The sequence below is a fragment of the Schistocerca nitens genome, chromosome 9, assembly GCF_023898315.1.
Source record: "Schistocerca nitens isolate TAMUIC-IGC-003100 chromosome 9, iqSchNite1.1, whole genome shotgun sequence".
NCBI classification, from domain to species: domain Eukaryota; kingdom Metazoa; phylum Arthropoda; class Insecta; order Orthoptera; family Acrididae; genus Schistocerca; species Schistocerca nitens.
Genome location: NC_064622.1, coordinates 502,871,405 through 502,894,031, shown reverse-complemented (window position 1 = coordinate 502,894,031; position 22,627 = coordinate 502,871,405). Strand labels below are relative to the sequence as shown.

The window sequence follows — 22,627 nt, the reverse complement described above, 5'->3', positions numbered from 1 at the left end:
CCTCATTATTAGACAAGCTTCTACAGCCTGTTGATGATCAACTGTAAAGTTACAAAGTGTGGTACGAGAGCTAACAGTTCACGAAATTGTTCAATATCAGGAGCAGGAAAATAGGTTCTCTATGTCTCTTAGGTATATAAAACTGATAGTGCATTCCAAACACAATACTGGAAATCACCCGTAAAGAAATGACTTAACATTTTGTAAGCTGTGCTCTGAAATTACACCTAAGAAACTGCTAAACTATTTATGACTTCCACATGTATTACAACTAAACCAATCAAAAGCACATGTACAGTTCAGCTGTGCCGAGCACAATCAAGTTATCAATGGAAGAATACTACTCCCGGAATGTGTATCAAGCATAGCTGATCAATCTATTAGTCTTAATAACCCAAGTAAGATGACAGTTCACTTTCAGTTTAAGGCCCTCTTTTACACTGTTTGGAAAAAAGGCATTACAGTGCCCTGGCTTCAAGACAGCCATAGCAATCAGCTTGCCCCACACGTGTGAGAGAGAATCTCTTTAAAGCTGCTGTTACTGTGTCACACTAAATTAGAACAGTACTAGGGACCACTTTAAGTGTTCAGCCAACAATGCAATTCCTTTCCCACTGCAATTATCCCTGGGATCGCTAGTGTCAACTGATGAAATTATAGCACTCCATCTTCCAGTACAACAATGTCAAGTGCAGAAAGGCACTGAAATGTGTCAATTGATCCAAAAAACTGCTTCAATTACTGCGCACACGCAAGCAAGCACACCTCACACACAACTGTTGTGCATGTCTGCAAGTCAACATGTCATTTTTATGGTGATCAGCAATCTATCTTTTCCTTATTCCAACCTGAAAGCTCAGTCACTTTACTGCTCCAGGATGCCTTGATGTGGAATAGTTTCTCACAGGAGGAGAAAATGTTAGAGGAAGGTCACTGTCAGCTATGGTTTTACTCATTGCAACACAATCGATAAGAACACGTTTTGCAACCCAGGGAACAATGACCACAACCCTTCCAGCAGATAAAATCAACTTCACTATTACGGTGAAGGGCCCCTGCACCCATCCACTGTTTTGATTGCATTTTGTTTCTGATAAGAAATAGTGGGCCCACAGCTCATCCAGGCAGGGTTTGGTACAAAGTTGGATCCTACTTAAAACAGACTTCTAGTCATTCTTCAACAAATGCATCACCCATTATGTGCAAAGTTTTCTGATGGGTAATGCTCAAGGTAAAAGGCACTGTGCTCTCTTTAGTTACATCTATAACATCAGCTGTTTGATACAGCTTTTTCAAATAAAAATCAATATTATACACTTTTTCAATGTTTCATCTATGACTGCAATATTAGGACACCGTTTATGTGGAACATTCCCAATGCAAGTACAATCACGTTTAAATCTGGAGGCTTGTTTACTGAATGTTTAAAATGAGGCTGCTGGGCCTCACGAGTTTCCATTGATGATAAACCTTCTAAATCAAATGATTTGGCATGGTATCCCAGTTCATACTTTTGAATGAAGCATACACAACAACACTACTTCAACTGTCACATTAACAAAAAATTATGAGAACTTCAAACACAATTTTATTTTTGTTGAGGCAGAGCTGTATGAAGGACACTGAACAGTCACAACCAAAAATTGAAACAATTTATTTGGGCCTACTTATTTATTCATAAAGGGAACACTTCACACAGTGAAAACCAGTATCTCTAAATACATACAGTACATATGAAATTTGTAAGTTCCCCACTGTACACTACTACTCCTTCCCCTTCCCCGACCCTTCCAGATTACTGCTGCCACCCCACATGACAGTTGCACTCTGGCCAGAGCTGCTGAAGTTAGCAGTCACATGTGCGTAATTGTGTGCAAGAATGGTGTGTGTTTCTCTGTTGCTCTTTTGCTAATGAAGGCTGCACCCATATGCTTTGGGTAATATCAACAGCAGCAGAAAATGGTATAACAGGTGTAGGATTTGTTAGGAATAGGAAGGTAGGGCAGCGGTGTGTTACTGTGAACAGTTCAGTGACCGCGTTGTTCTAATCAGAATAGACAGCAGACCAACACCGACGATAGTTCAGGTATACACGCCGACGTCGCAAGCTGAAGATGAACAGATAGAGGAAGTGTATGAGGATATTGAAAGGGTAATGCAGTATGTAAAGGGGGACGAAAATCTAATAGTCATGGGCGACTGGAATGCAGTTGTAGGGGAAGGAGTACAAGAAAAGGTTACAGGAGAATATGGGCTTGGGACGAGGAATGAAAGAGGAGAAAGACTAATTGAGTTCTGTAACAAGTTTCAGCTAGTAATAGCGAATACCCTGTTCAAGAATCACAAAAGGAGGAGGTATACTTGGAAAAGGCCGGGAGATACAGGAAGATTTCAATTAGATTAAATCATGGTCAGACAGAGATTCCGAAATCAGATACTGGATTGTAAGGCGTACCCAGGAGCAGATATAGACTCAGATCACAATATAGTAGTGATGAAGAGTAGGCTGAAGTTCAAGACATTAGTCAGGAAGAATCAATACGCAAAGAAGTGGGATACGGAAGTACTAAGGAATGACGAGATACGTTCTCTAACGCTATAGACACAGCAATAAGGAATAGCGCAGTAGGCAGTACAGTTGAAGAGGAATGGACATCTCTAAAAAGGGCCATCACGGAAGTTGGGAAGGAAAACATAGGTACAAAGAAGGTAGCTGCGAAGAAATCATGGGTAACAGAAGAAATACTTCAGTTGATTGATGAAAGGAGGAAGTACAAACATGTTCCGGGAAAATCAGGAATACAGAATTACAAGTCACTGAGGAATGAAATAAATAGGAAGTGCAGGGAAGCTAAGACGAAACGGCTGTAGGAAAAATGTGAAGACATCGAAAAAGATACGATTGTCGGAAGGACAGACTCAGCATACAGGAAAGTCAAAACAACCTTTGGTGACATTAAAAGCAGCGGTGGTAACATTAAGAGTGCAACAGGAATTCCACTGTTAAATGCAGAGGAGAGAGCAGATAGATGGAAAGAATACATTGAAAGCCTCTGTGAGGGTGAAGATTTGTCTGGTGTGATAGGAGAAGAAACAGGAGTTGATTTAGAAGAGATAGGGTATCCAGTATTAGAATCGGAATTTAAAAGAGCTTTGGAGGACTTACGGTCAAATAAGGCAGAAGGGATAGATAACATTCCATCAGAATTTCTAAAATCATTGGGGGAAGTGGCAACAAAACGACTATTCACGTTGGTGTGTAGAATATACGAGTCTGGCGACATACCATCTGACTTTCGGAAAAGCATCTTCCACACAATTCCGAAGACGGCAAGAGCTGACAAGTGCGAGAATTATCGCACAATCAGCTTAACAGCTCATGCATCGAAGCTGCTTGCAAGAATAATATACAGAAGAATGGGAAAGAAAATTGAGAATGCGCTAGGTGACGATCAGTTTGGCTTTAGGAAAAGTAAACGGACGAGAGAGGCAATTCTGACGTTACGGCTAATAATGGAAGCAAGGCTAAAGAAAAATCAAGACACTTTCATAGGATTTGTCGACCTGGAAAAAGCGTTCGACAATATAAAATGGTGCAAGCTGTTCGAGATTCTGAAAAAAGTAGGGGTAAGCTATAGGGAGAGACGGGTCATATACAATATGAACAACAACCAAGAGGGAATAATAAGAGTGGACAATCAAGAACGAAGTGCTCGTATTAAGAAGGGTGTAAGACAAGGCTGTAGCCTTTCGCCCCTACTCTTCAATCTGTACATCGAGGAAGCAATGATGGAAATAAAAGAAAGGTTCAGGAGTGGAATTAAAATACAAGGTGAAAGGATATCAATGATACGATTCGCTGATGACATTGCTATCCTGAGTGAAACTGAAGAAGAATTAAATGATCTGCTGAACGGAATGAACAGTCTAATGAGTACACAGTATGGTTTGAGAGTAAATCGGAGAAAGACGAAGGTAATGAGAAGTAGTAGAAATGAGAACAGTGAGAAACTTAACATCAGGATTGATGGTCACCAAGTCAATGAAGTTAAGGAATTCTGCTACCTAGGCAGTAAAATAACCAATGACGGACGGAGCAAGGAGGACATCAAAAGCAGACTCGCTATGGCGAAAAAGGCATTTCTGGCCAAGAGAAGTCTACTAATATCAAATACCGGCCTTAATTTGAGGAAGAAATTTCTGAGGATGTACGTCTGGAGTACAGCATTGTATGGTAGTGAAACATGGACTGTGGGAAAACCGGAAGAGAAGAGAATCGAAGCATTTGAGATGTGGTGTTATAGACGAATGTTGAAAATTAGGTGGACTGATAAGGTAAGGAATGAGGAGGTTCTACGCAGAATCGGAGAGGAAAGGAATATGTGGAAAACACTGATAAGGAGAAGGGACAGGATGATAGGACATCTGCTAAGACATGAGGGAATGACTTCCATGGTACTAGAGGGAGCTGTAGAGGGCAAAAACTGTAGAGGAAGACAGAGATTGGAATATGTCAAGCAAATAATTGAGGATGTAGGTTGCAAGTGCTACTCTGAGATAAAGAGGTTAGCACAGGAAAGGAATTCGTGGCGGGCCGCATCAAACCAGTCAGTAGACTGATGACCAAAAAGTGTCTTAATTGTGTATGACTGCAACTTAACATGTCTTCTTTACAGTTTTTAAGTACCAAACTATCTCTTCCTACACTGTTAAATTTATAAGAATCTTTTTTCTGAGGATATGGGAAATGGTTGGCCATAGCCTTACAGAAAAACCATCCCAGAATTTGCTGAAATTTAGAAAAACCACAGAAACCTAAATTGGATTGATCAGACAGAGCAAATTCCATTCTCATGAATATGAGATGAGTGTCTTAACACCTACTCTGCCTGATTTGGTTGGTAAAGAATGATAGCACACAACAAGCGGATGACCACTGATTAGAGGTTCCTGTAATAGCTGGCACTATAAGCATATCGACAAAAAAAGTATGGTATATTTTAAATCCAGAACTAATAATAAGAAACTCTGTAAAGGATGTATGATGAATTTGTTCGACAATGACAACAGCAAATGCAAAACACTTTTCTTACGAGTGACTGTCACAACTTAGAAACCATCCTAATTATTGCACGTGTGTGCAGATTTGTTGTTGTGAACAGGATGCAGACAACTTATTTTCACATGAAAAATGTGAATTACAGCAGTAGGTAGAAGCCAATGAGTTAACACCAAAATGGTGAAGCCAATTTCATCTGCTAGAAAGATTTTGTGAAATGCAAATGGACTTCTTTCTTCCTTAAAAACAATATACAAAAAATACTAAGTGAGTATTCTGGACCAACTAAATGCGAAGAACCTATAACGAGCAGCCTGAACTTCAAAAGAAGGAAAGATGAATAATCAGGATAATGCAGTAGCCAACAAATGTGGTTTGGCAGCAGGATAACATGGGGATTAGTACATCAAATAGTTAAAACACCCATCCTTCTACTCGCCTGATCTGACAGTCTGACATCCACTAACATCTACAGAGTTCTGGCTTGAAAATGAAGAGACTGGAGTTGGAGATTTTGCAGATCTTCCAGAAACATACTTAAAGGACCGAATCTATTCAATGGATATTGGATAATTAGCACTGTCCTAAAAGGGGAGTGTGTTACAAAATAAGGGTATTTATGAACTAAGAGCTAGCCTTTCACTGCCTGATCAAATAATTCTCTCCTTGTCCTCACAATAGTTTCCGAAGAGACATGTCAATTTGGAAATCTGTTATAATCCTTTATCTGTGTTCAATAAAGAGACCATAAGATTTATCCACAATGGATGGAAAATTAGAAATTAATATCACTGATGTGGACAACACCAGCGACTGAGCACAACACTTCATACAGCAAGATAAGGGCCCAACAGCTGGAGTGCTGCTACCAGTTTTTAACCATGAAGCACAAAAGGCTGCCAGTGTCAACAGAGCTATGGCAACACTGAGGCACTGCCAATGCCATGTATACAAAATTGTGTTACATGATTGGTTGTGGCAGACGCATGAAACAGCAGCACCAAGCTCCCTTTAAGTTCACGGATGTTCTTTCACCTTAACTATATCCAAGTTGGGCAAGGAAAGAGAAAGAAACTGCTATGGCCTTAGCCAAGAAATTATCTCAATATTTGCATGAAGTACCTTAGCAATGCATAGAAAACATATTTTATAGCTTACTAATAGAGGCTTTTCATTGCTCAACAATAATACTAAGAATTTTTTTTTTTGTAGACTCCTCCATCCCCTAGTCACGCAAGGTATGAGGGTATGCAAGATAATATCTTTGAAGTTTGGAAGGTAAGAGAGAGATATTGACAGAAGTAAAGCTGCAAGGGCAGGTCACAAGTCGTGCCTGAGTAGCTCTGTTAGTACAAGCACTGCACTTAAAGGCAAAGTTCTGACTTCGAGCACTGGTCTGGCACACAATTTCAATCTGTCAGGCATTGCAGGTTAGAGGATGAACATTAAAGAAATGTGAGGCTAAAGCAAAAAGGATGTAAAATGCTAACTGGGAATACAAGCAAAAGAATTTCTGAAAAAGAGCAATACTTTACAAACAAATATAAATTTAAGAGTTCAAAAGTTTTTTCAAAAGGTATCAGTCTCTGTGCAGCACTATATAGAAGTGAATCTTTTGAAATATGGTGTTATAGAAAAATGGTAGATTGGTAGAGCTGATAACTATTGTTATTATAATAATAACCATTATTATTACTGTCATTATTATTATGGCAAAGGCCTGCGGTCTCATATCGCGAATGCTGAGGAATGAGGAGGGGTAGGAGAAAAAACTCTTTAAAAAACCTGGATCCATCTGGCTCTGGATGGTAGCACCTTGTGAGGGCCTCTGCCTAGGATTACAGATAAAATGGTCTCAAAGGTGGAAGAGGAGTGTCAGTTCCCAAAGGCAGAGAGATTGGAAGAACTACTCTGTCAACACTTTTGGCATCCGCTCAGACCAAGCGGCTAAGGGTTAACATCTGTTCACCTAGTTGGTGCAGTTGCAAACAAAGCTCTGAAACTGATCACTCTACTTCTATTCATGTAGCAAGAGCTTGACTCACAAACCAAGAGTAGACATGAATCATAGTAGGAGTACTATTTATACTCCAGATGGTAACCAATCCACTAGTGTCCACCATAGCACTGCAGCTAGATTATCGGATTGAGGGCAGTTTGGTTCGTTGGTTGGCTCATTGCAAGGTCATGACCTAAGATGGCAGAAGCGTAGGGAGGAACTACATAAATAAAGAACAGGAGGGAGAGCAGGGGGGGGGGGGGGAGGAATGTTGACAACATGGGCACCACAGACACACTACGTGTGTTGGGGCACCAGCACTGTTGCCGAGCTTTCCCGATCCCAATTCCATACCACGATCATGACACAAAGAGACAACACCAGGAGAGGAAGACACAAGAAATGGCGAAACAGCACAAAGGACCAGACAAAATGGAGGAAAAGGGGGGAGGGGGGGGGGGCAGGGAATTCTAGCCAGTGTGGAGGCAAGACCAAGGCCTCCTTAACCGATGCCAATGCTAACTAAGGAACTCCAATTTCAGAGGGAAATTCAGGTACTTAGATCACAGAGAACAAACCAATTTCACAAAGAAAATCCAAAAGGACATAACCAGGAGAGGGTTGTCTCCTAACCTCCGAGACGAGAAAAGTGGGAGGCAGCATTTTATGCGAAGGGCCAAAAGGTGCTGGCAGTCCAGCAAAATACATTATCCACAGGGCTTGTGTAAAAGGCACCGGTGGCTAAATGGATACCAATAATGGTGAACCAGGTCGAAGAGGAGCAGCGTGGAAGGGGCAGTTGAACCATTAACTTGACAAACATAGTTCACACGAGACAGAATTAATGCCCAATAAAGGTGGCGAAGAGTAGAACGATCTGTGCCCCACGAGATGTGGGCAAGAAAGTGAAGAAATTGAGTTTATGAAAACAGCCAACCATCAGAAGGCAGACAATGGAGCAACCATGTTAGCTTGTTGGCAGAAAGAAGACCTAAGAAACTGAACTGGGTGACCACAGTCAGATGCTGCGCATCGAGGTAGAGCTCCGGATCAGTACGGACAGTAGCATGACGACAAAAAAAATGCACCACCCTCGGCTTAAGGAGAGAGGATTAAAAACCTTGTGAAGGTGTCCATGCAGAAGTACGCTGGATGGCATCATGGAGCTATTGTTCCATAAAGATGACAGAGTGGGAGCTAGCCCAAATACAGAAACCATCCACATACAAAGCAGGGCTGACCAAGGACTGGCAGATGGCACAATACCATTAATAGTGATGGGAAAAAGGGCACTTAATATTGAGCCCTGGGGTCTGCAGAGAGCTGAGAATGGTGTCAACCCAAACACTGAATGAGCTGTGTGACAGAAAGTGGCGAATAGAAATTGGGAGAGGGCCCTGAAGAAGTCACTTGTGCAGGGTAAGTAAGATGTGATAGCACCAAGCTGTGTCACAGGCCTTATGAAGATCAAAGAAAACTGCAACTACATAGCAGTGCTGAAAAAACGCCTACCGAACTGTGTTCCCAATCGAAGCAGATGATCGACTGGAGACCATCCCTCCTAAAAGATACACTGGTAAGGAGATATAAGAACCCAACTGAGCCGACAAGCCACTGTCCATTCAAATAACTTGCACGGGACTTTAATCAGACTGACTGGCCAATAATTATCAGGAACAACGGATCCTTGTCAGGCTTAAGAGTAGCAACCATAATAATGTCTGTCCACTGAGAGGGGAAAAGAAGATCCCATTTAGTACAAGATTCATTGTTAAGATTTCACCTGACAAGGGGTAAAACAATAGTGGGAAGCTTCAACCCACAGTTTCCAGAGGAGGAAAGCAGCTGAATAGTGCAATGATGCCGATGCCATCACAAAATGGGTCACGAGGTGTTCCGTAAGAACTGAAGGGTCTGTATACAAAAGCTACCTGGAAGGGAAAGGCCTGGAATGGAAGACTGCCACTGACAACCGTGAAGGGTGCGGAATGTAGCCCACACCCATGAAAAAGGAACAGAAGAACCTAGGGAGGAGACAATGCAATACATCCCCTTCCTCCGTTTGATTAAGTAACAGGCTTTGGCACGGGATGTTTAAAGATAGTACAACCAGAGTTGAACAACTTCATTGATACAACCTGACGAAGGCATAAACATGACCTGGGAGGTATTTCCAGAGGTCATCATGCGGTGACCAGTATCAGGAAAGAAGAAGAGGAGGGAAAGTAAGCAACAGATCAATGGCAGAGAAGGTGCCCTAGGCAGCACTGAAATGAGAAGAGGAACCATTATTAAGAAGTCACAGGTCATGGTCCACAAGAAACTGGTCAATGAGGAGCCCCCGACTAGACGAAAAAGTACTGCCACATATAGGGTGGGCAACAGCCTTGCCGCAGTGGATACATCGGTTCCCGTGAGATCACCGAAGTTAAGCGCTGTCGTGTGTGGCCGGCACTTGGATGGGTGACCATCCAGGCCGCCATGCGCTGCTGTCATTTGTAATATCTCTTTATATTCGATGAATTATTCAGATACAATTCTACCCTTGAATGACGTTTACTAATTTTCTATCTTCATACTCGCAGAATCCATGCAAAAAGTAGTTCATACAATAGCTATGCCATGAGCGCATATGTATTCTTTGTAGTACTCTCTCTGGTGGTTGTTAGAAAAAAAGAAAGAGAGCTTCCGAGATTGTCTTCGTGCCGATTAGCCTCAGCTTTGTTTGAAGAACGGTAATCTGATTATTGAGATTTGTGACAGAAGATAACGGATACGAAATTGTACGATTAAAAGTGAAATACATATATATGGCTCCTTCACACAAAAGGTGTGTATTCGACTTTTGAGAATTAATGATATTCATCGATATATTGCGTAGTTGTTAATCAGAAGGGAACTTCCGAAAGACTGGATACGAACCTGCATTTAATAATCCAAGAGCTCCATTATTTCTTCGGAAGGTTAAACTTCATCAAAGCCAAATATCCGCTTGATCTGAGGTTTGACCATAGATGTTAAGTCCCATAGTGCTCAGAGCCATTTGAACCATTTGAACCATCTGAGGTTTCCCGACTGATTATACAACGCTCCCAAAAATACGAGGCATTTTATTTGTACAGATTAGCAGACTGCCGTAAAGCACGAGCCTGCAGAGAAGAAGAATCATCGCCTGCTTTCATTCTAACAAGTAAAATTTCAGAATCATTTTGAGTGACTGAGCTATGACTGTGTTTCCTATCATGAATGATTGATTGATCGAAGGAATTGAGAGCTACAGAATTACGTAGATAGGAGAAAAAATTACACATTTTACGGGGTGCACTCAGCCTCGTGATGCCAACTGAGGAGCTACTCGACCGAATAGTAGCGGCTCCGGTCAAATAAAACCATCATAATGGCCGGGAGTGTGCTGACCACACGCCCCTCCTATCCGCATTCTCAACTGAGGATGACATGGCGGTCGGATGGTCCCGATGGGCCATTTGTGGCCTGAAGACTGAGTGCCACATAGGGTGATGGGCATTAGAAACCCCGTGGAGGAGGAAGGGAGGGGGGAGTTGCTGAAGGATGGCAGGTTGCAAGTGTAGGTGGCCTGTCAGGAGGGAGACAGAGATGGCAAACCATGACCACAGAGTCCAAGTGGACCCAGATGTCAACTGCTTTCAGTGTGGTACAAAGGGGAATTCTTGTACTAACAATGTCCATATGGACAACATGCAAATGCTGATCCAGTTCCAACAGATGCACGGAACCCATGAGGGGTCTGTAAGTGAGCATCAGTAAGTGGGGTTCCTGGAGAATGACACAATCTGCCAAACCAAAGAAAATAGGGGATTGCAACTCTGATAGGTGATAGTAGTATCCACCACAGTTAAATTGAATAAGCACAGGACAGAACTGCTGAGTCCCCACTTGTCACCAATGAGGATACGGTGACATCCATAAATAAGAGGTCGGGCTCATGTTGTGAGGGGGGGAGATTGCACCTCCAGGCGTCACCAGAGGGGGGAGAGGGGGGGGGGTCTGGCCCAGGGACTTATGCTGCTCCTTCTCCTCCTCTGTTTCATGAGGGAGGTCGAGGATGGCAGGGCACAGAAAGAAAGCAGGCTTCTGCAAAATCCAGAACAGAGGGAGCGGACGGACTTAGGGTGCACTGACTTATGGGTCACACGAGAGGTATGCAGCAAGTCTCTAGCCTGGGAGATGTCGGGGGGAGAGGTCCCGGGAGGGAGCCTTATCACCAGCGGGTGCAATAAAAGGGGAAGTCTTCTCCAACTAGGGAATGAGAGCGGCACTCAGAGGGGAGGGTACGGTGGGAACTGCATATGAGGGGGATAGAAGAGGAAGGCGGGATGAGGTAAGGAGGAGGGAGAAAGGGGAAAAGGACATAACAAATGCAAAATCATATGTCGTCAACACAGAGTGAAGATAATTATATTTATGACAAGCATCAGTGTAGGATACATGACCAAGAGATTTATACTCCTGTATCTCGTTTTCCTTCTTGTAAACTGGCAGTCTGGCGAACATGGAGAGTAACAGTCATGACAATTAATACACACAGGAAGCAGAACACTGGGGCTCCCCTCACAGAGTGGGTAACCACACTCACCACATAGTAGGTCCTCCATACAGTGGGAAGACATGTCTGAAATGCAAACATTGGAAACACCTCATATAGCTTCACATCACACTGATAACATATAGCCTTGACTTTTTCAAGGAGGGTATCTCCCTCAAATGCCAGAATAAACATGCCAGTATTGCTGTGATTGTCCTTACAGCATTTCTGAACAAGCCGAATAAAATAAACAATTCGTCGTCCCAGATTGGGGTGGAGCTCCTTATCAGTTTGAAGAATAAGGTCCATATGGAAGATGACTTCCTAAACCATTTTTGAAGACTTGTGAGGAGTAGCGGATGCCAGGACGTCGCCCAGATGGTCACAAACACTAAGGGCTACAGATTAGGCAGCAGTAGTAGTTCTCATCAACAAATCCGATCGCATCTTGCTGAGAGACTATCAAACTTGTCTTCAATATTTTCCACGAAAATTAACGACTTAGTGGCAGAGAAAGTGTCCCAGCCAGTTCTAGTACAGACCAAATAGCAGGGAAAGTGTTTCACCCTAAGCCGGCGAGCCTAAACATCCTCCCAGGGTGAGGCAGAGAAGAGAAAGCTGCAGGGTCATAAGCAGCAGCATTCAATGAGCCATTGCCAACCAAAGAGACAGCTGTAGAAGAATGGCCAGTTTTTTGCAGTTAATTTCATACGCAAAGCATCAACCCTGATACCATCCACACTAATCAGGGGCTCTCCCCATGGGCACCACACAGCCACAGTAAGGGCCATCTGGCACTCTGGCCACAACTGGGAGTTCCATTGCATCAGAATCACATGCAACCACTCCTAGCCATGCACAGGGAGGCAACAGCTGAGGTATCAGAAATGTTGGTTGGTTTAAAAGAGGGGGAAAGGGACCAAACTACGAGGTCATTGGTCCCTTGTTCCTAATAAAACAATGCCACAAGTGTGAGAATAAAATAGACGAGACATATAACACAAAACGGAATGAAAGGAAAGCCCACAAGAATGAAGGAAAGGCAACGAACACTAAAAGGAACAAAAGAGGACAAGAGAACAACACAGAGATGCAAGAAGCAGTTCGAAGAGAGTAAAACAAGGAAGCAGATTACAGTGGCTAGCCAACCACGAAAATAAAAAGGAAAAGCCAGCTACCCTGCAACACATTAAAACCTTCACCCAAATAGCACTAGGGTGGAGGACACAGAGGGACAAAGGACAGGTGCTAAAACTCAGATCGAACGATAAAACCCACCCTCACGGGTGAAACGTAAAACCAAATCAGCTGATGAGGCGTTGTCTGCTAAAACCAATGATAACGAGTCCGGAAACCAAAGATGAAGTCGGAGGGCAGCCAAAGAAGGACATAGCAGAAGAATATGGGCCACTGTTAACCGTGCGATGCACCAACACTGAGGTGGGTCTTCACGGTGCAGGAGGTATCCGTGGTTCACCCATGCATGGCCAATGCGGAGCCTGCAGAGAACCACAGAGTCCCTGCGAAACGCCCTCATCGAGGACTTCCACACATTCGTGGTCCCCTTAATGGCTTGCAGTTTGTTGTGCATACTGAGATTTTGACATTCCGTCTCACAAAGCTGAAAAACCTTGTGGCGTAATAATGAAAGCAGGTCAGATGAACGGATGCCCATCTCCAGAAGTGGTTTCCGTATAGCCTGTTTGGACAGCCTGTCAGCAAGTTCATTTCCGGGGATTCTGACGTGACCACCCGTCCAGACAAACACCACTGAACGACTGGACCATTCCAGGGCATAGATGGACTCCTGAATGGACGCTACCAAAGGATGACAAGGGTAGCACTGGTCGATAGTTTTCAGACTGCTCAAGGAGTCAGTACATAAAAGCAAAGACTCCCCAGGGCATGAACTGACATACTGAAGTGCACAAGAAATGGCCATCAGCACTGCAGTGAAAATGCTGCTGGCATCGGGTAAGGAACGTTGTACAATATGGCCGCCGTGAACGTAGAAAAAGCCAACGTGACCATCAGCCATCGAGCCGTCAGTGTAAACCACTTTAGAGCTCTGGAACATGTCAAGAATCGAGAGGAAGTGACAACGGATATCTGCAGGGTTAATGAAGTCCTTAGGGCCACGTGAAAGGTCCAGACAAAGCTGGGGCCGAGGCATATACCATGGAGGTGTACGTGAGTGGACTGCAAGTAGAGGTGGTAAAGGGAAGGACTCCAGTTCGGAGACAAGGGACCGCACGCAAACCGCAACCATTAGGCCCGACATGGGCCGCTGATGCGGGAGATGGACTGCCGCGGTTGGAAAAGGACACGGTAATACGGATGCTCAGGGGAACTACGAATGTGTGCTGCATAACTGGCGAGCAGTCGTACACGTCTGATCTACAGTGGAGGGACACCAGCCACCACCAGGGCGCTGGTCACTGGACTAGTCATAAAAGCTCCTGTCGCTAGCCAAACTCCACAGTGGTGCACAAGGTAGAGTAAATGCAGCACTGAAGGCACTGCTGAACCATAAACCACACTCCCATAGTCAATTCGGGATTGAACAAGGGCTCTGTAGAGCCACAGCAGCGTAGAGCGATCTGCTCCCCAATTGGTGTTGCTCAGGCAACGGAGGGCATTTAGGTGCTGCCAGCACTTCTGCTTAAGCTGAAGAAGATGAGGGAGCCAAATTAATCGAGCGTCGAAAACCAGTCCTAGGAATCAATATGGCTCAACTACGGTGAGTGGATCATCATTAAAGTAAAGTGCTAGTTCTGGATGAACGGTACGATGCCGACAGAAGTGCAGGGCATACGATTTTGCGGCTGAAAACTGGAAGCTGTGGGCTAGAGCTCATGACTGCACCTTGTGCATGGCTCCCTGTAGGTGCCGCTCAGCAACACCAGTACTAGAGCAGAAGTACGAAATACAGAAGTCGTATGTATAAAGAGAAGGTGAGGCGGAGGGCCCTACAGCTGCTGCTAGACCATTAATGGCCACTAAAAAATAGAGACACACTTAATACAGAGCCCTGCGGGACTCCATTCTCCTGGATATGGATGGAACTATGGGAGGCACCAACTAGGACATGGAAAGTACGGAGCAACAGGACGTTCTGGATAAAAATCGGGAGCAGGCCCCAGAGACCCCACTCATACAATGTGGCAAGGATATGATGTCGCCAGCTCGTGTAGTATGCTTTACCTATGTCAAAAAAGACGGCAACTAGGTGTTGCCATTTGGAAAAGACTGTTTGGATGGCAGACTCGATGCATACATGATTATCAGTGGTAGAGCAACCCTGGTAGAAGCCGCCCTGGCATGGAGCAAGCAGGCCATGCGACTCCAGGGTCCAACCCAACCGCCGACATACCAACAATTCCAGCAGCTTACAAAGAATGCTGGTGAGGCTGATGGGCCGATAGCTTTCCACATCAAGTGGGTTTTTACCAGATTTGAGCACTGGAATGATGGTGACCTCCCGCCACTGCGATGTAAAGTTGCCATTGCACAAGATCCGGTTGAAGATGACGAGGAGATGTCGCTTGTAGTCACATGAGAAATGTTTAATCATCTGGCTGTGGATCCGATCAGGCCCAGGAGCTATGTCGGGGAAATGTGCAAGGGCACTGAGGAGCTCACACTCTGTAAATGGGGTGTTATAGGATTCACTGCGGCGTGGGGGGTAATTCTCCAACGCAGAGGCTTGAGCAAAGTGCTCAGCAATCGTGTTTGCGTCAGTAGATAACACGCCATTTATGTTAACACCGCGGACACCCGTTGGGACCTGGTACCCGGTACCCGAAAAGACTTTTGATTTTTGCCCAGACTTGGGAAGGTGATGTATGGCACCAAGTGGTCGAGACGTATCTCGACCAACACTCCTGCTTCCATCGTTTGATAAGTTTGGTGAACGCGGGCATGGAGTCGTTTAAAGGCTATGAGGTGCTCCAAGGAAGGGTGCCGCTTATGCCACTGTAGATCTCCCCGACACTCCTTAATTGCTTCGGTAACTTCTGGCGACCACCAAGGGACTTCCTTACGCCTTGGGCACTCTAAAGAGTGAGGGATCGCATTTTCCACCGCAGAAATGATCGTTGTAGTGACCTACTCATCCTTGGCACCATGTAGGGGTGATTCAGCAGTGACAGCGGAGGTGAAGGCTTCCCAGTCTGCCTTGTTTAAAGCCTATCTGGGTAGGCTTCCATGGGCATGACGCTGGGGAGCGAGTGGAAGATGGGGAATTGATCACTACCACACACCTGCTGCCACTGACTTCTTGCCTGTCTATATACATTGTGTCTGAGGGTCTGGCAAGATATAGGTCTACAGCGGATTCTATAATCTCCACCCCATCCTCAGATGCAGAGCTTGCAGGTAGCAGTGGTATGGCTGCCACCACAATTTCCTCTGTCTTTGGGGTTTTCTTTTTGGATTTCTCTCGCTGCTCCTTGGGTTTTCTTGGCTGGGAGGACTTCACTGGCTCAATCTCCAGGACAGAGGATGAGCGTGAAGCCCTACGACCAGCTGCTATTGGGCTCTACAGCCAGTGGCGGGTGTCGTCTTTCCCACTAGCAGAAACCTGGGAAGGGAGTGACCAAAGGGACCCCTTCCTAGCGAGATAAGCTGAAGAAGACTTGCGCTTCTCCGGCTTAGAAGTGGGGATGGACATCCACAATGGTTGGGGGGGGGGGGGGGGGGCATTGCTCCCGAAGTAGGTGGTGCAAGAGCAACAGGGAGGGACGTGCCCCACACCATCAAGGGAGCAGGTGTGGTCTTCTGGCTCTGAGAGGTTACTTGGGTTGGCAGAGCTGATGGTGCCAGACCTGTTGTAGCGGCGGCTTAAGACGATGTCATCTGCACGGGATGCAGGCGTTCAAATTTTCTGTTAGCCTCAGTGTAGGTCAGTCAGTCCAGGGTCTTGTACACCGTGATTTTCTTTTCTTTCTTGAGAATCCTGCAGTCTGGCGAGCAAGGTGAATGGTGCTCTGCACATTTTACACAGATGGGAGGTGGGGCACAGGGAGTATTGGGATGCGAAGGATGTCCACAATCCAAACAGGTGACACTGGAAGTACAGTGGGAACACATACGGTCAAACTTCCAGCACTTAAAGCACTGTATCGAGGGAGGGATATATGGCTTTACGTCACAGCGGTAGACCATCACCTTGATCTTCTCGGGGAAAATGTCACCCTCGAAGGCCAAGATGAAGGAACTGGTGGCAACCTGATTATCCCCCGGACCCTGGAAGACGCGCTGGATGAAATGGACACCTCGCCGCTCTAAATTGGCGCGCAGCACACTGTCAGATTGCAAGAGAATGTCCCTTTAAAATATGATAACCCAGACCATATTTAAGCTCTTAAGGGGTGTGATGGAAACAGAAACATAACCAGCCTGTCACAGGTGAGTAGTGGCTGTGACTGGGCAGATGATACTGTTTTGATCACGACCGACCCTGACCTTATTTTGGACAAGCCCTCCACTGCCCCAAATTTGTCCTCTAAATGCTCCACACAAAACTGAGGTTTTATCTACAAGAAAGATTCCTCATCAACTCTCATACATACGAGGTACCGGGATGAATAAGCTTCGCTGCCATCCTTAGCCTGGCGTTCCTCCACTGGTGTGGCTGGGGGAGGGGGCGCTTGCGATTTGGGGTGATATTTCTTAGCATTGAAGTTAGACCTTGACACAGAAATTTATCATCAGCTTGGGATCCTGTGTAAAGAAACCCTTATTGGATTTGGGAACCTCTGGTAAAGAAACTCACCATTGGCTGCCGTTCTATAGCTGTCAGGTGTGGCCCCTATGGTGATGGAGATGCTGCTTTTCCCACATTAAAAGGTACCAGTATTAGTTAAGCCACTATGGACCATACCAACATTTTTAAACAATTTTTCACACGTCACCTATGTTCTACACTAATACGAAGCATGTTATACCTTAAACCAGAACTGTTAAGTTTATAACAAATCTGATTCTGTAGTTATAGCAGAAAAACAGACTGAAATATATCATGATGAGTTGCGACAAAAGACACCCCTTTTCTGAAGTTTCTCAAGTTATTAAGACTTTATCTCTCTTCCTCGTCATCAAGACTTTTGATACTCCTTTCCCCAGAGAGTACTAGACAATTGTACAACACAAAAGATACCAGATTTAATTTGAGTACTAGTGGAATATCGGCCCATTTCCAATGTACCTTTACTTTGTTGTCATTTTTTACGCTCACATTGCAAAACCAAACATAATTTTTTCGGTGGTCTAGAAAATGGCCCTTCTAATGAAAACTGTTTACGGGGAGTGAGAAAGGAAACTTTTTTTTTTCACATTTTCGGATATTTACCTCATCATATTGTAATTTTGTAATTTTGAAAATGTTAAAATTTTTATGTGCATTATTTCAGGATCTAATAAAATGGGTAATTTTTTATATAGAAGGCCGTGGATTGCTGTGTCATAAAGGTCATGTCCAGAAGAGGATGGGAACCAGGTTGGGGAAGTTGAAACAAAGTTTGAGAGACAAGAAACTTTCTGATGGTAAAATCATGAGGCAGGCTGACAGACAAAATGACTGATGAAAAACGCAGTATTATGGGATGGCCATTAGAAATAATACTGAGGATTTGTTGAAAATGAAGCAGGCAGTATGGGTAACCTTTTTCCACAGACTGTCAACTGATGAAAAACCAGTACACCACCTTTGCCCTCCTGGACCTGATTCATGGTGCAATTATCGCACTGCGCAGTACTCAAACAGTTCATACAGTCATAAACATTCCATCCCAGCAGCAGATATCATAAAACCAATTTACAGATACCTGGCAAATCCTTAATTACTGAAGAAGTGTCTTCAAGGCCAGACTCAAAATCCCAATAAGTCATTCAATAATCTTATATGGACTCTCTAACCAAAAACTGTTTTTGTTGGAATGAAGACACTAAAATGGGGGGTCAGTGATGCTGTTATTGCTTTTAATGATGGCGACATTAGTAGGGTGAAAGTGCTACAATGTATGGGAATTAATCCTGGAGCAAACTGCATCAGAGAACTTGAACGGATGAACAAGGTTTGCATTGATAAAGCAGTGTACGCAGCAAAGTTAGCCATTAAGGAGTCCAGAAAGAAGAAAAGATAAAAAAACTTGGAAAAAAAATAATTAAGGGGAAACACTGTAGTTACCTTTGTGGACTTTAAAAAAGCATATGATTCCATAGACAGACAGACACTCTTTGACGTACTGGAAGAATATGGTATCGACAGAAAAACCAGGACACTTATACAACAGACGCTTACAGACACTACCTCCAAGATTAAGTTCATGGGAGAAATTTCGGAACCCTTCCACATACACACAGGTGTCCGACAAGGAGACGGGCTCTCACCAATCCTGTTCAACATGGTGTTAGACAAAATTATCAAGCAGTGGGAGGAACAAGTTAAAGGAATACAGCTGGGAAGAACACGTGAAACCAAAACAATCATAAAATGTCTGGCATTTGCAGATGATATAGCCATACTCAGCAATAATACACAGGAAGCAAAGGAAGCACTGGAATGCTTGCATGATATAGCTGCCAAAACAGGTCTGCAGGTATCTTACGAGAAGACACAATATATGGAACGACAGACCAACAATGTACACACCATGCATACTGTATATGGATCCGTAGAAAGAGTCGAAAAATTTAAGTATTTAGGGGAGTACATACAAATGGGAGGATCAAACAAGGCGGCTAACATGGAACGAACGAAGAAACTCCAGAAGGCATACAAACTCACATGGTCACATTATAATAAGAAAAGCATATCGAGGCAGGCCAAACTTAGGCACTACAAAACAGTTGTATTACCAGAAGCATTGTACGCGTCAGAAACAACCACAATTGGAGCATCAGGCATCATAGACAGAGAAAAAATAGAACGCAAAATTCTCAGAAAAATATTTGGACCAATTCACAGAGATGGCATATGGATGAAGCGACCTACCAAAGAGCTGTACCAGCACACTGACAGACTAACAGACGCGATCAGAAAACGCAGATTAACTTTCTATGGGCACATACAGAGAATGGACAACAACAGACTTACAAAGAAAATTTTTGATGTAGTAAACAGCTCAAGCAAGAAAACAAATTGGTATCATGAAATAGACGAAGACTTAAGGCAGATAGGGATCAACAGGCAAATGATAGGAGACAGGAAATACTTCAGAAACAAAGTTAGGAGTGCAAAATTTATTGTAAAGGAGAGAAAGAAGACAGGAACATTATGGACAGAGCAAAGGAAACAGGAGCACAGCCAAAGGATGAAGAGATTTTGGGAAGAGAAGAGGAAGAGAGGAAAGAAGTGAAAATTGTGTCATCATGTGATTTTCGAGTTCAAACACTGTCCATAAGGGCAACAATGAAATGAATGAATGAATGAATGAATTAAGGGGATGATATACGGTACAATGCAGGTGCCTCTGACTGCCTAAAAAATAAATAAATAAATAAATAATAAATAAAAAAATAAAAAAAGCATATATTAAGTGAGTTATAGTCTGTTGAAACTTTAGAGCTGTTCCTGAAAATTTACATTTTACGTTGCACTTTTCCGTAAATCTCAGAAACCACTTCGAGTGGAGTATTCATGAACATGAACTTTCTAATGAAAATGGTTTGAAAAATCTTGCAGAAGACTCTTGTTTATATAAGCAAACCGAAAATAGCCATTTTTGGCATTTTTAGAAAAATCGTCAACTTTGCTCTCAATCTGTTAACCACTGGATAGCAGTAGAAGAATGAAATCTTAGAATATACACTACTGGCCATTAAAATTGCTACACCACGAAGATGACATGCTACAGACGCGAAATTTAACCGACAGGAAGAAGATACTGTGATATGCAAATGATTAGCTTTTCAGAGCATTCACACAAGGTTGGCGCCAGTACGACACCTACAACGTGCTGACATGAGGAAAGTTTCCAACCGATTTCTCATACACAAACAGCAGTTGACTGGCGTTGCCTGGTGAATCGTTGTTGTGATGCCTCGTATAAGGAGGAGAAATGCGTACCATCACGTTTCCGACTTTGATAAAGGTTAGATTGTAGCCTATCGAGATTGTGGTTTATCGCATCGCGACATTGCTGCTCGCGTTGGTCGAGATCCAACGACTGTTAGCAGAACATGGAATCAGTGGGTTCAGGAGGGTAATACGGAACGCAGTGCTGGATCCCAACGGCCTCCTATCACTAGCAGTCGAGATGACGGGCATCTTATCCGCATGGCTGTAACGGATCGTGCCGCTACGTCTCGATATCTGAGTCAACAGATGGGGGCATTTGCAAGACAACAACCATCTGCACGAACAGTTCGACGACGTTTGCAGCAGCATGGACTATCAGCTGGGAGATGGTGGTGGTGGTTGTTGGGATGTGTAAGGGGGACTAAACAGCGAAGGTCATCAGTCCCCCATTCCAAAAACAAGCGAGACAAAGTCGCAGAGCAGATAAAACCCCAAGGGGGAAGGAGACTGCCCCCCCCCCAGGTGCTAAAGAACACAAATGAGGCAACGAACACTACAGAAAAGAAGAGTACGGACGAACACCAGACAGAAAGAAATAGAAGAGAAGAAGATGGCCGGAGACTGGTTGACTGACCACGACAACAAAAAAGGGAAAGAGTCAACCATCTCACGGCACACCAGAACAGCAACAGGCACAAGGACAAAAGACACAGAAAGGGAAAGGTGCAGGACCTCCCTAAATCGAACCATAAAACGGACTACCACGGATAAAATTTAAAACGTTATCAGCCATGGAGGCATCGTCAGATAAAACCAAAGCCAAAGTGCCCGGGAGATTAAAAGATTGCCGGAGTGTGCGCAGTCGAGGACACTCCAGCAAAATGTGGCCGACCGTCAGCCGGGACCCACACTGACACAGGGGGGGATCCTCCTGACGCAAGAGATGGCCGTGCGTCAGGTACGTATGGCCGATGCGCAGCCGACACAGGACCACCGAGTCCCTGCGAGAAGCCCGCAGGGAGGAACGCCACACGGCGGTCGTCTCCTTGACAGCCCGCAGTTTATTCGGGGCTGTCATGCCACGCCACTCAGCAGCCCACATCCCAATCAGCTTACGGCGCAACACCATCTGCTGGTCGCGAGCCGTAAGGCCGACCTCCAAAGCCGGGGCGTCGATCGCCCCTTTAGCCAGCCTGTCGACACGTTCGTTCCCTGGGATGCCAACATGACCGGGCGTCCAAACCAAGACCACCGAACGACCAGAACGGGCAATGGCGGAAACAGACTCCTGTATGGAGGACACCAGAGGAGAGGAGGGATAGCAGCGGTCGATGGCCTGAAGGCTGCTCAGGGAGTCACTGCAGATGACGATGGACCCACCTGAGCAGAAACGCAGATGCTCAAGAGCGCGCATGATTGCCACCAGCTCTGCAGTAAAAATACTGCAGCCAGCTGGCAAGGAGCGTTGCTCAACATGGGCAGCGTGAGCAAAAGCGTAGGCAGTGCGACCATCAACCAGGGAACCATCCGTGTAGACAGGCTCACAGCCCGGAAATGATTCGAGGAGCGCAAGAAAACGGCGACGGAGGACCACAGGCGGAACCGAGTCCTTAGGTCCCTGTGCCAAATCCAGACGGACGGACGGCCGGGACAAACACCAGGGAGGCGTAGGTGTACGGACCCGGAAGGGAGGCAGAAGAGGGAATGACCCCAGGTCTGACAGCAGGGACTGGACACGGACAGCTATGGAAAGCCCAGACCTAGGTCGCCGTTCGGGCAGATGGAGGACCATAGCAGGGAAAAGCAGGCGACGATTGGGATGATCTGGCGAGCAATGAACGTGGACAGCATAGTCGACGAGCAGACGATGGCGGCGAATCCGCAGCGGGGGAACCCCGGCCTCCACCAGTAGACTATCCACGGGGCTGGTGCGAAAAGCGCCAGTGGCAAGCCTAACCCCACAGTGGTGTACGGGGTCTAACA

General features: G+C 44.9%; 1 protein-coding gene across 1 annotated transcript in view; it reads right to left on the bottom strand.

Annotated features, from left to right (window-relative positions):
- The window catches only part of LOC126203482 (lysine-specific demethylase lid), a 51,903-nt gene that overhangs the window by 4,399 nt on the left and 24,877 nt on the right, over positions 1 to 22,627 (bottom strand). The window lies entirely within an intron of this gene.